The sequence below is a fragment of the Lactuca saligna genome, chromosome 4 (assembly GCF_052625555.1).
Source record: "Lactuca saligna cultivar CGN05327 chromosome 4, ASM5262555v1, whole genome shotgun sequence".
NCBI classification, from domain to species: domain Eukaryota; kingdom Viridiplantae; phylum Streptophyta; class Magnoliopsida; order Asterales; family Asteraceae; genus Lactuca; species Lactuca saligna.
The window spans coordinates 292,293,605-292,299,406 of record NC_136420.1 but is presented as its reverse complement, the minus strand read 5'-3'; the positions used below and the strand labels follow the sequence as shown (position 1 = coordinate 292,299,406).

Here is a 5,802-nt window from a genome sequence, read left to right as displayed (position 1 = left end):
AACTTTTCATCGCTTTGATACTAACAATGAGATCTTCGATTCTCGTTTAGATTGTCTCGGCTAAAAACCGCTCGATATCAAATCGAGTATTTCGGGCTGCATACCGCTAAGTCGAAACTTCAATAAATCATAACTTCCTCATACGAAGTCAGATTTGGGCGTTCCATATATGTTCGGAAACCTCGTTTCAAATACTACAACATTATCCAAAGATAACGAGTTTATTTTACACTTAAATTTTGACGCTTATTTTTATTCTTAATTAATCAAACCACATAATTAAGCAATTAAGCACAAAACACATAATAATACTCAAATAATACACTTTTATTATTTCAAAACGGGTTACAAAGGTTAAGCTAGACTATTATATCAACGTTAATGACAGACCCAGAAACACAGGCGTTACATATAATTACTTATGTTATGTCTACACTAGGTATTGGCAGGTTTTACCAAGTGGTCTTAACCAATTTGAAAGAAGAAACATGGCTAAGGCCTATGTTGTTGACCTTTACAAGAAGACTTGCACTTGTAGAGTGTGGAAACTTAATGGGTATGGATGTGTGCATTCAGTTGCAGCTATATCATTCCAATAGAGATGTTGGTGGTTATGTTGAAACAATGTTCTATAGAGCAGTCTACAAGAACACCTGTAAGTATCTAATTCAGGGGATGAATGGTAGCAACACGTGGCCACCTACTGACTTCATACCACCTCTTCCACCAATGAAGAGAAGAATTCCAGGTAGACCAATGGTTAACAGAAGAAGAGATGTGTGACATCCCCATTTTCACGGCCAGAAAAGACCGATTTTGTTTATGCTTTATAAAAACCAGAGTACTTCTTTTCATAAAAATGTTGCGGAATTTGTTCCTAGAAAAATACGATAAACACGTTATCAAAACATTTTCGAAGAAATGTATTTTTATTTATGTTAAAACGTTTGGTATGTCATCTTCAATACAGAAACATAAGCATAAACGGAACTTACATTTATTTACACTAGTGATCTACATCTCTTTAATCTCTCAGTGTAATGTGACTTCATATCAATACTTGTGATGTAAATAAACTGAGTGGGTCAGGTTGGGAAACCTGGTGAGTACATAGGGTTTTCAACCCACAATAATATAAATTATTATGTTTAAATATTTAAGCAATCAATCCAATTACCCATCCCCATTCTCTTCTTTATTCTACTCTAAGAATTCAGATATTCCTCATTTATTTATTCCTAAGTGTTATCCTAAGGAATAGGCACGAAATCCGTCGTTGCCAAGGTTTACTCAACGGGCACTAAATCCATAGTTCCCAAGGCTTATCTCGTTTACTGACAGTATCATTTCCGAGACTCCTCTCGCAATACATGTCAATGGGTTTTATCTCGTTTATTGATGGTATCGTTTCCGAGTCTCTACTCGCAATACATGTCGATGGGTTTTTAGAGTACACCTGGTGAATACACAGTTCAAAACGCCTACAGGTTGCGAGCCTGCTAGTGTCCACTGGACTGTCTAGAATAGTCCATGGTTGTCATCCATACTCTGCTGGATGACAGGACCATCAATTGGGAAAAAGGCTTCTCTCATGGTTCACCTCTCACCCTTACCTCGTGGTCTATATTACATCTTCCTCATTTTATTTTTGTCACGCAGAAACTATTTCATCTACCCATGTTTTATCCCAACATATTTGTAGATATAAAATACATATACAATTTAAATCATTTAAAACATGTATAAAATCGTTCACCCAGCATAGATAGTAAGTATTCGGATAATATGCACACATAGCATGTAATTTATATAAAATACTTCATATCTATGTGTAAGCTGATAGTAACTATGCACTCACCTGAGAAGGTGGTGACTCGGTACTCGGACAGCGCTTCGTTTACTTTAAAATAATTTCCTTCGACGAAACCTAGTATTATCACCACTAGATTTTAGTCTAATATTACCGTGACTAATTATTAGTCTTATTATTATTATTATTATTATATAAGCGTTTAAACAATACTTTCCAACCACTATGTACAGACAGGGGCCAGATATAAAACACCGGAGGGCAGGACCATTTTGGCGTATAACACTTCTGAAATCCAACAACCCTATGCGGCCCTTTAAACCAGATTCCCCATACCGCGAGTAGTTAAAAAGATACTATAACGACACTTATATAAGTCATAATAATAGCTCAAATATTTATTATAAATTTATAATAACAATACTAATTTTAAATATAAACTATAATTAAAATAGGGTAAGCATAACTTACTTACAAGGGGATTTTAGCTAGGAGTCAGGCTCTGCAAGGGCAGAACTTCGTCGCTGAATCTTTGTAAGAAAGATTCGTGCAACGCTTCAGGCTCACCTTACTATACTAAAACTACAGAAAGAGAAGTCAAATCACGAGGGACCGAAATGCTCGGGTGATAAGGAGAGCAAGACTCTTGAATCAAGAGAATGGTGCAAGAAATATGAGATCCCAAGCCTCTTATTTATAGTAATTGAATTTACAAAAACTACCCTCCATAATTACTTAATGACCTTATAGTTATATAAACAACTAAACACCCTTCATAATACTATTTTAAATAGATTTAACGATATTTGCACTAAAGTAATATCAAAAGAACTCAACATGAGTCTTATAATGACCGCATCGTCGATACCTTTCTAATGATATATACATATGTATATATATGTGTACGTATATATGATTTATACTTTATTTTAATACGTAAATATGGTATTATAATTTGTAACTCGTTCATACGAACTCCGTTTTTGACGTTATTTATATCCATGCGTAGGTGGAGACGTACTCTACAACTTTCGTTTAGACTTCGTCGGCTAATTTTGAATTTAGTTTTTAAAGTTATATTTTTAACAGGTCGGGACATGATTGGTCCGTTAAAATCTCATAACTTCTGTATCCGATATCCATTTTCGTCTGTCTTTTTATCGTTATGCTACTAATAACGAGAACTTCGATTCTAGTTTAGGTTGTGTCGGCTAAAAACCGCTCTATCTAATACTCGAACTTCGGGTTGTACACCGCTAAGCCGAAACTTTGAAAAATCATAACTTCCTCATAAGAAGTCAGATTTAGGCGTTCTTTTTATGGACACTCTCAGGTTAACATATTCTACGACTTTCATTAAGATTACTAAGGCTAAAAGAAGCTCTATCATAAATTCACTATTTACGTCTCCCGGTGCCGTGCCGGTTTTGCCGTAAAACTTCGACGGGCCATAACTTCTTCGTTATAACTCGGATTTCGATGCTCTTTATATGTACGTAAACCTTGTAACGTATAATAAAACTTGGTTGAGATTATTTATTCTTAATAATCTTTTGTCGAAAAGTCTTTTTCGACCACTATTGCCTCTAAATTGACTAGCCCGGATCTACGGGCGTTACAAGATGCATCAGAGAAGCTACCAAGGAACACTATGTCTAAGGAAGGGAAAAAATATCATGCAATGTTTGTAAAAATGTGGGGCATAACAAGGTCACATGTCCTCAAGCTGAAAGACCTCAAGTACAAAAACCTAAAGTTGGCATGAGGCCCAAACTAAATGTTAAAAAAAGGAAAACATGTGTCAATGGAAAAGTTGAAGCAGCAGGAGGGGTCAATGAAAAAGGTGAAGGAGCAGGAGGTGTCAATGGAAAAGAGAAAAGTGAAGGAGCAGGAGGTGTCAATGAAGGGCAAAATGGTCAAGGAGCAAAATCAGTGCACGAAGGGCAAAAGGGTCAAGGAGCAACAGTTGTTGCTGTTGGAAGGATATCTTAAAGAAAGAAATCAGAGAGAATCATAAAGATGAAACTTGCTAAGAGGGTGAAGGGCAAAGATGGGAAAGGAGAAACAAGTGCAAACCCATTAGAGCTTAATGATTAGGATCTTATTTTGTTTTAGTTGTTATCTTTTAACTTGGTTGTGTTTGGTTGGATTTAAGTGTTAAGTTTGGTATTGGGATGTAGTAGGTTATTAAGTTTGGAATTAGACAAGTTGTTATGTTTTAAATTTGTTGTGTTTGGTTGGATTTAAGTGTTAACTTTGTTTAATTTGATTGTTCATATTTCGTACATACAAAACACATCAAACCCCAAATATAACCACTTCAATTAAATAAAGTACATTACAGATTACGTAAAAACTTAAAGGAAATAAATTACATTACAAGTTTCAAAAGACATCAAATTGCATTACAAGATGCATAACAAGACAATTGGTCCAACTGACCTTCATTACAACTTGTACATGATTAAATAGAAAAAAATACCCAACTACATACTAGGTAAAACTTCAACTTAAAGACCTCAGCCTGAAGCTTTTTGTTGGACTTATACAACCCATTTATGATCAAACCTTCATTGTTGCACTCCATTTCATCAACCCAAGCTATAAAACCTGAACGAGCATCTTGATTCCAAGTATTTGCTTCAATTAACACATCTTAAAAAAGTAGGGTTAACACCAAAATTTGAATAACTGGTAAATTACCTTTTTCGGGCATGCATAAAAGGGCCTTCCTGGGTTATTGGTAGTATGAGATATCCACATTCCATGTTTTTCATTATGTACCTTCACAGTGAAGAGTATTTGAAGAAGAAAACAATGTGCTAGAATGAATGCAAGAAGGTATATATGAAGGAGCAGTGCATAAAAAAGACTATATTACCCCCACTGTGTAAAAGACTATATTACCCCCACTATTGCACTTTCAACGAATCCGTTTATCAAACTTAAGAACTAATTCAGATAAAAAATAATCGGCAAAGAACATCAGACATCTTCAGATCAAAAACAATCGGCAAAGAACATCAGACATCTTTACAAAACGCCTATCATTTTGATAGGTCTTTCATTAATCATTTGATTTCACTTACAAAATGCCTGTCATTAAGACATGACTTTTACTTATTTTTCCAAAATAAACAGAAAAAAAAAAAATTAAGACACGCGAACACTACATACTAATAACCTTCTTAACCATTAACCACATTAGCTGCAGATCAACCCATCACCAAAGCTTAACAAGGAAATGGAGCACAATAACCAGTAACAAGATCATCCCCAACATCATGCCACCCAGAGCAACACCAACGACTTTAAACTTCTGATCATGGTCATCCAACTTGTGCTGGAGACTAATGTGGTCGATCCTGCAAACGATATACTCTTGTCTTAGCTGCTCCTTCAACCTTTTCATTTCAGTTTGGTTTTCTGTAATCTTCGGACCACAATCACAGAAGATTGAGTGGAGCACATTGTAGTTGATGTCTTCACCAGAATTTATAGAGTTGGGTGAAGGTGGTGGAGCCGACATTGTTGGTTTTTAAGGATTCTTCCACAAGATTGTTTGCCCAAAAATGGTAAACAAGTTTCAGATTTGTTTTACTTCAAACCCCACATGCGTATGTCCCCTTATAATTCGAGACTTGTGCCTGGGACTTAATCGAATCGACAGTGAAAGGTTGTTGGGGTGTTGGTGGACATTAAAGGCGATAATTACTAATCTGCATGTGCCAGCTTTGTGTCATCGAGTCAACTCGGTATTGACTCAGTGAGTTACCTCATACGTATACATGGCAAGTAACGAGGCAGGTTTACCTGCTAAAATGGGTAAGATGACTTTCTCAATCGGCCATCAACAAGTTTAAGCTCTTAAAACGCAAAAAAATAGTCACGAGGGACCATTTAAACCGATATACGTAACTTTGTTGAGCTAGAGTGATAATAATCCTATTTTAAGAGATAATTTCAGAAATTATCCATTATAAAGAATTACA

General features: G+C 35.6%; 1 long non-coding RNA gene across 1 annotated transcript; it reads right to left on the bottom strand.

Annotated features, from left to right (window-relative positions):
* Positions 1 to 4,167: 4,167 nt before the first annotated feature.
* On the bottom strand, positions 4,168 to 4,612 carry LOC145039204 (uncharacterized). The gene is made up of 2 exons (XR_013679782.1): positions 4,514 to 4,612; positions 4,168 to 4,432 (listed from the first exon to the last, which is right to left on the bottom strand). It is a non-coding gene; the product is annotated as an uncharacterized LOC145039204 (long non-coding RNA).
* Positions 4,613 to 5,802: the final 1,190 nt, after the last annotated feature.